We start from the raw sequence: 12,776 nt of genomic DNA, 5'->3' as shown, positions 1-12,776 counted from the left end.
CAACAATAAAGAAACATATATAAACTGATCATGTGACTCCACAAAGGGATTACAAGTCTTATAAGTCAAGCACTATTCTATACACTGTACATACATTGTACATATACATTATCTCTATACATTTACATGTCCACACTAGCTATTACACCACTCTGTACTCTTCCTGTACCCTGCTGAGTTCTCTCTGACCTCTGAACCTGCACAACTGGAGTTAGGGGAGAGGGATGAGCTACTATAGCCCAGTGAGTAGAATAGTAATAAAATAACAGGTGATAAAACATGCTCTCATGGAATGCAACACATAAGCACATCATCTCGGCCGGACGGATCAAAACTCCCTCTATCTCATCTGGGGTACCTAAGTACCATGTGCCTGGTCCCCGTAGGGCTGTTCCAGGACTTTGTGTTGTGCCTGGTCCCCGTAGGGCTGTTCCAGGTCTTTCCTCTGAGGGCTAATGAGTCCTCACGAAGTCCGTGCCGTCTCACATAAGCAATGTACAAGGAGCAATGCCTAGTACAAGGATAAATGCAATGCATCATCTTTGTGTACACTAATGCACTCACCCTATAACATATTCATGATGCATGAAGCATGAGAAAATATCAGTTGTCATATTAAAACATTAAGTTAAATTCCACTCACCTGGTTATCTCTGCACTGACTCTGCAGGTTCTGACACTGGACTCACTGCTGACCTCCCTGATTCCTCTGGTCCGTTCCTACACAGGTGGACTCAAATGAGGGACTAAACTCACTCAAGAACATCTCTACGAAACTCCCCAAAACCCCTCTAAACAATCCTCAAACCATCACATAAAACATGCAAAAGAAAGCTGGACAGGGCACTTTCGGCGGCAGGTTCGGCGGCCGAAACCCCACTCCAGAGACGAAACTCATGCATGTTCGGCGGCACCTTCGGCGGCCGAAGGTCTCGTCCAGAGACGAAACTCACACACTTTCGGCGGCCGAACTTCCTCTTTCGGCGACCGAAAGTCTCTTTCTAAACCGAAAGCCTAGCTTTCGGGGGCAACCTTTGGCAGCCGAACTGCCTCCACAAAGGGTTCGGCGGCCGAACCTTCCTTCGGCGGCCGAACCTGGTTTTGCCCGAAGGACAGAACCCTGCTCTGTTTCATGCAAACTTTGCCCAAAAACCTACAAACATGCATATCAACTACTCCCAACTAGCCTATACACATATATATGCACAAAGGGGTCTACAACTACCCTAAAACCCCAAACAAACATAGCACATAACACTTAAACATGCTGGAACACCACAAATCACCAAAAACCTCACCTAAACCTAAACATGCATACTACCCATACAAACTTCATAAAACCTTTCAAACTCATCAAAGAAGCTCAGGATCTTCACTTACCTCTTAAAGAACTTGAGGATGAAGGATCCTAACGTGGAGATATGAAGAAAAGCTCTTCCAAAGCTCCAAACTTCAAAACTTGCTTCTTTTGCTCAAAACCTTCATAAATCACCAAAACTCTTAAAACTCTTGAAAGATTTGATGAAAATCATGGAAAACATGAAAGTCAACATAGGAGAGGCTAGAACTCACCTCTAGCTGCAAGTGGAGGAGAAATAACCTCCTTCCACCGACCCTTGGCCCTTTTATAGGTGGCTGGCCAGACCACCTTCGGCAGCCGAACGTGAAGCCGCAACCATGCAATGTTCGGCGGCCGAAAGTGACCTTCGGCGGCCGAACCTCTGCATTTCTCCCTTGTTGCTTTTCTTTCAAAACTCAAGGCTTTTAACACTTCAAAACATGAAAACAAGTGAAAAGACTTTAGAAAACATATGCATTACCCTTCTCGAGGGTTCCGACACCCGAGATTCCACCGGACTACAGGAATTCCGGTGCCGGACTCGAGCCTGGTATTACATTCTCCCCCCCTTAAGAACATTCGTCCCCGAATGTCCCTAACACAACATAAACACATAGAAAAGGGGAAAACTAACCTTAAAACAGATATGGGTATTGCTGGAGCATGGACTCCCGAGTCTCCCAAGTGCACTCTTCTAGGTTGTGGTGGTTCCACAGAACTTTCACCATTGGTATCTCCTTGTTTCTCAGCTTTCTGATCTGGGTGTCAAGGATCCGCACTGGCTGCTCTACATAGGTGAGATCACTTAAGATTTCCACCTCAGGTTCATTAAGAACCTTCTCTGGATCTGACACAAACTTTCTCAACATAGAAACATGGAATACCGGGTGAATTCTTTCCAGAGAAGCCGGTAAATCTAGCTTATATGATACAGGCCCGATCTTCTGTAAGATCTCAAAGGGACCAATGTACCGTGGGGCTAGTTTACCCTTCTTTCCAAACCGAACCACTCCCTTCATCGGAGACACCTTAAGCAATACCATATCCCCCTCCTGGAACTCTATCTGCTTCCTACGGATGTCTGCATAGCTTTTCTGTCTGCTTACAGCTGTTCTGATCCTCTCTCTGATGATAGGCACTAACTTGCTGGTTATCTCAACTAACTCTGGCCCTGCAAGAGTTTTCTCTCCTACCTTTTCCCAGCAAACAGGTGTTCGGCACTTCCTTCCATACAAAGCTTCATAAGGAGCCATCCCTATGCTAGCATGATGGCTGTTGTTGTAGGCAAACTCCACCAAAGGTAGATGCTGCCTCCAAGAACCGCCAAAGTCTAACATACACATTCTCAGCATATCTTCAATGGTCTGGATGGTTCTCTCTGACTGACCGTCTGTCTGTGGATGGAAAGCAGTGCTGAAATCCAACCTTGTGCCCATTTCAGTTTGCAGACTCCGCCAAAACCTGGAGGTGAACTGAGGTCCTCGATCTGATACTATCGACACTGGAACTCCATGCAACCTTACTATCTCGTCTACATACACCTGCGCCAACTTGTCCACAGAGTAGTTACTCCTAACTGGAATGAAGTGAGCAGATTTCGTGAGTCTATCCACAATCACCCATATGGAGTCTAGTCTGTTAGACGTCGCCGGTAAACCCACTACAAAATCCATAGCTAGGTTCTCCCATTTCCATTCTGGAATCGGCAGTGGGTTAAGCATTCCAGCCGGCTTCTGGTGCTCTAGCTTCACCCTTTGACATGTCTCGCAGGCTGACATGAACTGTGCCACTTCTCTCTTCATTGCTGGCCACCAATACACCCTTCTCAGATCTTGATACATCTTGGTGGCTCCTGGGTGAATGCTATACCGCGTATTATGAGCTTCCCTCATAATGTCGGCCTTCAAACTATTATCATCTGGTACACATAACCTCTTACCGTGCCGAAGAATCCCCTCACTATCAAATCTGAACTCTGCACTGTTGCCCGACTGAACAGTCCTGGCAATCTTCACTAACTCGGGGTCTTCGTGCTGTTTCAGAGCCACTTGCTCTAGAAACACTGGTGTCACTCTCATCTGTGCGATCAAAGCACCTGTACCAGATAACTGCAACTGTAACCCTTCTTCCATGAGCTTATAGAAATCCTTCACCACCGGTCTTCTCTCTACTGCAATGTGGGATAAACTGCCAAGTGACTTTCGGCTTAAGGCATCAGCTACAACATTAGCCTTGCCCGGATGATACTGGATCTTACAATCATAATCACTGAGCAATTCTACCCATCGTCTCTGCCTCAAGTTTAACTCTCTCTGACTTAAGATGTGCTGCAGGCTCTTATGATCCGTATAGATCTCACATTTTACCCCATAGAGGTAATGCCTCCACATCTTAAGTGCAAAGATAACAGCTGCCATCTCAAGATCGTGTGTCGGGTAATTCAGCTCGTGCTTCTTCAGCTGTCTAGAAGCATAAGCGATCACTCGGTCATTTTGCATCAACACATAACCTAATCCCACTCGGGATGCATCACAGAACACTGTGAAATCTTCATCACTGATCGGCAGAGCTAACACCGGTGCTGAAGTTAACCGTCTCTTCAACTCTGCAAAACTTTCCTCACATTCCTCTGACCATACAAACTTTTGATTCTTTCTGGTCAGTCTGGTCATAGGAGCAGCTATCTTCGAGAAGTCCTGAACGAACCTCCGATAGTAGCCTGCCAAACCCAGAAAACTCTTGATCTCGGTCACTGTAGTGGGTGTAGGCCAGTTGGCTACTGCCTCTACCTTTTTGGGATCTACTGATATACCGTCCTCTGATACAACATGTCCCAAAAAGGAAATGCTCCTTAGCCAGAACTCGCACTTGGAGAACTTGGCATACAAGCCATGTTCCCTCAAGGTTTGCAGCACTATCCGCAGATGCTGGGCATGGTCCTCTGCATTCCTGGAGTACACCAAGATATCATCAATAAAGACGATCACAAAACGATCCAAGTACTCCCTGAAAACCCTGTTCATGAGATCCATGAATGCTGCAGGGGCGTTAGTCAACCCGAACGGCATCACAAGGAACTCATAATGCCCATATCTGGTTCTGAAAGCAGTCTTGGATACATCTCCTTCCCTGATCTTCAACTGGTGGTATCCGGATCTCAGATCTATTTTAGAAAAACAACCTGCTCCTGCTAGCTGGTCGAATAGATCATCGATCCTGGGTAACGGATACTTGTTTTTGATCGTGACTTTGTTCAACTGTCTGTAGTCGACACAAAGTCTAAGAGGTCCATCCTTCTTTCTGACAAATAATACTGGAGCACCCCAGGGTGAGGTACTCGGGCGGATGAAACCCTTAGCTACCAAATCCTGTAACTGCTCTTTCAACTCTCGCAACTCTGCTGGTGCCATCCTGTAGGGAGGAATAGAGATCGGTCTGGCATTGGGCATCAACTCAATCTCGAACTCTATTTCCCTATCCGGTGGTAGTCCTGGAAGCTCTTCAGGAAACAAATCTGGGAAGTCTCTAACAACTGGTACTGAGGATGGTTCCCTAACCTGACTGTCTAGCTCTCTCACATAAGCTAGGAACCCCTGACACCCCTTCCTCAACATTCTACGAGCCTGGAGGGCTGATATCAAACCCCTAGGTGTCCCTCTCCTGTCTCCTCTGAAGACACACTCTGACCCATCCTGGTCTCTGACACTGACTACCTTGTCTCTACAGTTCAGGGTAGCATCATACGTAGATAACCAGTCCATCCCTAGAATGACATCAAAATCTGTCAACTCTAGAACCACCAGGTCAGCTGGAAGGTATCTACCCTCTATGCACACTGGACTGAACCGACAGACTGACTCTGCCAAAGATGGATCACATTTGGGTCCACTGACCCATAGAGGACACTCTAACTCAGACCCTATCAGACCCAACCTCTCTGCAGCTCTAGAAGAAATGAAAGAGTGAGAAGCACCGGGGTCCATTAAAGCATACACCTCTGAACACCCAATGATGAGATTACCTGACACCACCGTGTTCGACGTGTCTGCCTCCTGCTGAGTCAGGGTGAAAATCCGTGCTGGGGCTGACAGACCTGCACCTCGGGAACCCATCCCTGATGAAGAGGCTACCCCTCTTCCTCTTCCTCTGCCACTGCTTGGTGGAATGGCTGAAGCTACGGGCTGGACTACACTGCCCGTACTCATCTGCTGGGATGGTGCAACCAAAGTCGCCTGAGGACATTCTCGTGCATAATGTCCCTCCTGCCCACATCTATAGCAGGCTGTGGATCCCAACTGACAAGCTCCTCTATGCTGTTTGCCACACCTCTTGCACACTGGAAAATCTGCGCCATAACTGGAGCCACTACTCATTCCCAGACCTGACTTAAGCCTGTTCCAGAACTTGCCTCTCTTTCCTCTGAATTTCTCCCATCTCTTCTTACTTGCACTTGTTGTACTCTGTGAGGAGGAACCTGGTTTAACACAAGAAGACTGTGCCTTGACTACACCTTGACTTATGGCACTGGCCTCCATCTTTCGAGCAGCATCCACAATAGAGTGGAAACTTTCCTTCTCCGCATGAAGAATCAAAGAGAAATACCTGGGATGAAGCCTTGTGGCATATCTCTTTGCCTTCTTCTGATCTGTATCATATGCCTGACCGACATATGGCAACAATTCCAGGAACTTATCTGTATATTCATCAACGCTCATCTCCTCTGTCTGTCTCAACTGCTCAAACTCCACAACCTTTAGTTCCCTAGAACTGTCAGGAAAAGCCCAGCCAGCAAATTCGTTGGCGAACTCTTCCCATGTCATACTCTCAAGTCTCGGGTCCACATAGTTCTTGAACCATTCTCTAGCTTTCTTACACTTTAACGTGAACCCTGCCATCTCAATGGCTCTACCATCATCTGCTCCCAACTCACTTGTTATCATTCTAACTGCACTGAGATACTCAAAGGGATCATCTCCTGTATTGAATTTCGGAGCATCCAACTTTAAGTACTCGGTCATCTTCACCTTACTTCCCCCTAAAGAACTGGGTTGCTGTGCTTCCACAACAGGGGCTACTGGTTCAGGAGGTGGTGGTGGAGGAACTGGTTCCCTCACTTCAGGCTGTACTGGACTTGGATGAACAGGTGGGGGTGGATACATGTGATATGGTGGATAAAAGGAAGGATAGGGCATATATGGCATGTAGGGTGGATATGGAGCAAAACTGGAGTACTCCGACGTGCCTCCCATCGGATACTCTGGGCCCTGTGGAAAGGGTGGATAGCCAAACCCCGAGGCCTGCATGCCTCCCTGGGATTCCCCCATACCTTCTTCTGACCTTCCTACACCCATGCGTACATCTCTACTCTGATCCTCTTCCATCACACCTCTTTCTTCTACTGACCTTCCCCCTCTACTTACTCCTCTCCTGCTCTCGTCAGAAGACCTTCTAGGGTCTCGTGACGTTCCTTCCCTGCTTGACCTATGCGATCTTGCCCTTGGCAAGGCAGGTGGACGAGCAGCTGTACCCTCACTTACAGGTGGGACTCCAGTCAATCTCGCGGATCGACGAGTTCCTCGCATCGTCACGCTCTGGAAAACAACATCACATAACACATCAGCAACATATCACAAACATGCACATGCATAACTCATGGCATTGCACAGCAGCATATAGCGACAGGACTGACATCCTATCCTAGTGGACATGTTTTTCCTATGGTGCTTGACCTGTTAAACCTCTCTATGAGCCCAACTCTCTCTCTATAGGTCCGACCATGTGAACCTAGGGCTCTGATACCAATCTGTAACAGCCCGGAAACCGAACTGCCACCGGCACTAGGATCCAGATCGACTTAAGGTCGCCGGGACCCGTAGTAAGCCTGCTATCCTATCTGTATACCTGTGAAATCCCATACATGATCATACATTTGCTGTAAAACATAAAACTTTTCTTCATTCCAAGGCTTAACCTGTGCATGCACTCTCTCTGTGCTCTACCAATCCCTACTAGAGCTCCTCATGGCTCTAGGCGGATCAATCTCATAATGTTAAGCCTGGTTTTGCTCATAAACATACAACAATAAAGAAACATATATAAACTGATCATGTGACTCCACAAAGGGATTACAAGTCTTATAAGTCAAGCACTATTCTATACACTGTACATACACTGTACATATACATTATCTCTATACATTTACATGTCCACACTAGCTATTACACCACTCTGTACTCTTCCTGTACCCTGCTGAGTTCTCTCTGACCTCTGAACCTGCACAACTGGAGTTAGGGGAGAGGGATGAGCTACTATAGCCCAGTGAGTAGAATAGTAATAAAATAACAGGTGATAAAACATGCTCTCATGGAATGCAACACATAAGCACATCATCTCGGCCGGACGGATCAAAACTCCCTCTATCTCATCTGGGGTACCTAAGTACCATGTGCCTGGTCCCCGTAGGGCTGTTCCAGGTCTTTGTGTTGTGCCTGGTCCCCGTAGGGCTGTTCCAGGTCTTTCCTCTGAGGGCTAATGAGTCCTCACGAAGTCCGTGCCGTCTCACATAAGCAATGTACAAGGAGCAATGCCAAGTACAAGGATAAATGCAATGCATCATCTTTGTGTACACTAATGCACTCACCCTATAGCATATTCATGATGCATGAAGCATGAGAAAATATCAGTTGTCATATTAAAACATTAAGTTAAATTCCACTCACCTGGTTATCTCTGCACTGACTCTGCAGGTTCTGACACTGGACTCACTGCTGACCTCCCTGATTCCTCTGGTCCGTTCCTACACAGGTGGACTCAAATGAGGGACTAAACTCACTCAAGAACATCTCTACGAAACTCCCCAAAACCCCTCTAAACAATCCTCAAACCATCACATAAAACATGCAAAAGAAAGCTGGACAGGGCACTTTCGGCGGCAGGTTCGGCGGCCGAAACCCCACTCCAGAGACGAAACTCATGCATGTTCGGCGGCACCTTCGGCGGCCGAAGGTCTCGTCCAGAGACGAAACTCACACACTTTCGGCGGCCGAACTTCCTCTTTCGGCGACCGAAAGTCTCTTTCTAAACCGAAAGCCTAGCTTTCGGGGGCAACCTTTGGCAGCCGAACTGCCTCCACAAAGGGTTCGGCGGCCGAACCTTCCTTCGGCGGCCGAACCTGGTTTTGCCCGAAGGACAGAACCCTACTCTGTTTCATGCAAACTTTGCCCAAAAACCTACAAACATGCATATCAACTACTCCCAACTAGCCTATACACATATATATGCACAAAGGGGTCTACAACTACCCTAAAACCCCAAACAAACATAGCACATAACACTTAAACATGCTGGAACACCACAAATCACCAAAAACCTCACCTAAACCTAAACATGCATACTACCCATACAAACTTCATAAAACCTTTCAAACTCATCAAAGAAGCTCAGGATCTTCACTTACCTTTTAAAGAACTTGAGGATGAAGGATCCTAACGTGGAGATATGAAGAAAAGCTCTTCCAAAGCTCCAAACTTCAAAACTTGCTTCTTTTGCTCAAAACCTTCATAAATCACCAAAACTCTTAAAACTCTTGAAAGATTCGATGAAAATCATGGAAAACATGAAAGTCAACATAGGAGAGGCTGGAACTCACCTCTGGCTGCAAGTGGAGGAGAAATAACCTCCTTCCACCGACCCTTGGCCCTTTTATAGGTGGCTGGCCAGACCACCTTCGGCAGCCGAACGTGAAGCCGCAACCATGCAATGTTCGGCGGCCGAAAGTGACCTTCGGCGGCCGAACCTCTGCATTTCTCCCTTGTTGCTTTTCTTTCAAAACTCAAGGCTTTTAACACTTCAAAACATGAAAACAAGTGAAAAGACTTTAGAAAACATATGCATTACCCTTCTCGAGGGTTCTGACACCCGAGATTCCACCGGACTACAGGAATTCCGGTGCCGGACTCGAGCCGGGTATTACAATCTCACCTATGTTGAGCAGCCAGTGCGGATCATAGACACACAAATCAGAAAGCTAAGGAACAAGGAAATCACGATGGTGAAAGTTCTTTGGAATCACCACAACATGGAAGAGTGCACTTGGGAGACACGGGTGTCCATACTCCAGCAATACCCCTATCTCTTTTAAGGTTAGTGTGTTATGTTTTATGTGCTTCCTTAATGTTATGTGTGTTTTTGTATGCTTGTTGAACATTCAGGGACGAATGTTCTTAAGGGGGGAAGAGTGAATACCCGGCTAAACTCCGGCATCAGAATTCCAACTTTTCGGCGGGATCTCCTTTGGAATCCGGAATCTCGAGGTTGGAATCCCTTAAAAGGGTGAAAATAAAGGTTTTCTAAAATATTTTTATATGTTTTTGAGGTTTTAAGAAAGAAAATATTGAGTTTTGTAAGAAAAATGCCTTGGAGGAAAAGCCCAGGTTCGGCCGCCAAACATGGTGCTGATGCGGAAGCTCTTTTGACCCCCGAAGGTGGTCTGGCCAGCCACCTATAAAAGGACCCCTGTCAGAAAATGGGCGAGTTTTCTCTCTCCATTTCAGGCAAGGGTGAGTTTTCGCCCTTCCATGGTTGATTTTATGTTTTTTCCTCAAATCCTTCAAGATTCTCATGAGTTTTTTACCTTGTTTTGAAGATTTTAAGCTCAATCTAAAGTTTTGAAGCTTGGAGACCCCCGGAGACCCTTTTCTCCTCAACTCTAAGTTTGGGTCGCACCTACCTTCGATCTCCACGAGGTAAGTGTAGATCCTTGCCTTTCTTTATGTTTTAAATGAGTTTTAAGAAGGGTTAAGGGTTTATGATGCATGTTTCGGGTAGATCTTAAATGTTAGGGTATATGATAGTTTTTATGTTAAATGTGATGCAATGTTGTTTTTTGTTGGGGTTTAGGCTAGTTTATGCCTCTATATGCTTGAGTAAGTGTTTATGCATGTTTTAGAATAGTTGGATGGGTGTTTGAGAGTTTTTGGTGGCTTGGGCATGATGGCAGAATCGGGTTCTGTCACTCAGGAAGACCCAGGTTCGGCCGCCGAAGCAATGTTCGGCCACTGAAACTTCCTGTGGAGGCAGCTTTAGGCCACCTAACTCGCCCCCTGAAAGGTTGGACTTTCAGATCTGTGGGGGAGTTTAGGCTGCCGAACTTGCCCCCGAAAGTGCCTGACTTTCGGATCTGTGAAGGCCTTCCACCGCCGAACCTGTCGTCGAAAGTCCCCTGCCCAGCCTTCCTTTGCCTGTTTTCCATGCATGCTTTATGATGTTTTAGGGGGTTTTTGGGGAGATGTTTAGAGTCTTTATAGAATATGTTTGGTTCCTTATTTGAGTCCACCTGTGTAGGACCGAACCTGAGAAACCAAGAAGGCCAGCAGTGAGTTAGCTGCTTCAGAGTCAGTTAAGCGTCAGCCAGAGGTGAGTAGAACTGAACTATATTTTTAAAGTAACTAAATTTTAAGCATGTTCATGCATCACGAATGTCATGTTATGTATTAGGTTGTTTTGCATTAGAATTCATGAATATGATGCATTGCATAATATGATGTTGATGTGGATGGATATTGGATGACCCACTAGCCCTCGATATGATATGACATGTTATGATATGGTATGGAAGTCCAGGTGAGGCCCATTCTATGCCCCTGGCACGATGTAAGGGAAAGACTAAGTGTGGCCCATTCTACGCCCCTAGCACAGTTGGATATGTTATGTTTTAAGCGAAAGTCCTGAGGAGCTCCCGTTGTGGGCCGGGCACATTGGATTATGTAGAGGGTTACTGATGACAATACCATCTTAAGGTGATTTACTTGTGTTGTGATGCATTTCATGATGGCATATGTTTATTAAATTGATTTTTACTATTTTGCTCACTAGACTCTTGTAGCTTACCCCTTTCCCCTAACCCCCAGGTTTGCAGGTGATAGAGCATATTTTAGACCATATTATCATGATCTTATTGATGTTTATTCACACCAATTCTACCTAATTTTGTGGTTTTAATCATGTTTTGCAAATATTAGGTGTGAAGAGACAATTTGGAGAAAATGCTCTTAAAAATGCCAAAAAAAATGCTAAATCTAGAAAAGCCACCTTCGAAAGCTCTTTCGGAAGCCGAAAGTCAAGCCCAGAGCCGAAACTCAATCACCTTCGGAAGCACCTTTGGAAGCTGAAAGCCAGTCATCTTCGGAAGCACCTTCGGCGGCCGAAAGTCTGGTCCAGAGCCGAACGTCACCTATCTTCGGCAGCACCTTCAGCGGCCGACACCTTGCCCAGATCCGAAAGTCCAGCCTTCGAAACTAACCTTAGGCGACCAAAAGTCCCTCCGAACAGCCTCCTCCTTATTCAAGAAGCCAAATCTTGAAGATCATATGTTTCCCACTTTATGCCATGCACATTTAAAATTCAAAACAAGGCTCCACCTTCCTCTTTAGTGCATGAAGAAGACTTCTTGAACACACCTTGAGCAATTAAAAGACCAAAAAGTCCTTGCAACTTCCCTCATGCACATATTAGACTAAGGGCACTTTGGGCAATCTCTAAAAGATGTATGGACACCCAAGAAACCCTAGGCAGCCTCTCAAGACATATTTAAACATCATATGAAGGCAAGAAGAGGCAAGTTTTGAGGATTGGACATCACCAAGCAAGGGCAGCCGCACCACCTCCTTCTTCCTCCACCTTTGGTTCTTCATCTTTTGTTCTTCTCTTCTATTTTTCTATTTTGGTTCAGCCATGAGTGGCTGAAACCCTTAATTCTAGTTGAGGATTGGTTGAAACTAAGGTTGTTTAAAGGGTTGTGAGATCTGAACATAAAGTGTTTGCTTTTGATTAGTTCAATATTCATGCAATTGTGTGCTTTCTAAGATTGCTTTGTTGTTTTGATCAAATTGGCCACTTGATTCTTGATTGCAAAGTTAATTGATTGTTAGTTGGGATATTTGTTAGTCCATAATTGCTGGAAATATTCTGACCTAACACTTGGTGTAAAAACTAAGGAATTGCATGATCTAGCAACATCTCATGCGTTTGAGTAGCTAGGATTGGATCTCTCTCATTCATTATGCAATTGACAATTATTTTGATGCCTATGGCCCAAGGACGTTCCTTGGCAATTTGTTAATTAGTAATTGATTAGAGGACGTTCCCTAATTGATTTAATCATAAGGAGAGACATGGTGGTGAGAAGCGTTTTCCATCCCCATAACTAATCTATTGAATGAATCAAGAAAACCTAAGTTTCAATGATCAACCCAAACAACCAAAGTGGATCCATATCTTCAACTAGACCTTTCTCATATTGATTTCCTCTTTTATTTTGTTTACTTACTGTTTTAATTGCTTTCAATAGTTGTTAGACAAATCAATCTCAAAACCCCCCTTTTTACTTTATTGCACTTTACTCTTGATTTGCTTGCCTTCAATTGTGCTTTCAGTTGAT

This window comes from Manihot esculenta, chromosome 4 (assembly GCF_001659605.2).
Source record: "Manihot esculenta cultivar AM560-2 chromosome 4, M.esculenta_v8, whole genome shotgun sequence".
NCBI lineage: Eukaryota > Viridiplantae > Streptophyta > Magnoliopsida > Malpighiales > Euphorbiaceae > Manihot > Manihot esculenta.
Note: the sequence above shows the minus strand (reverse complement) of the source record.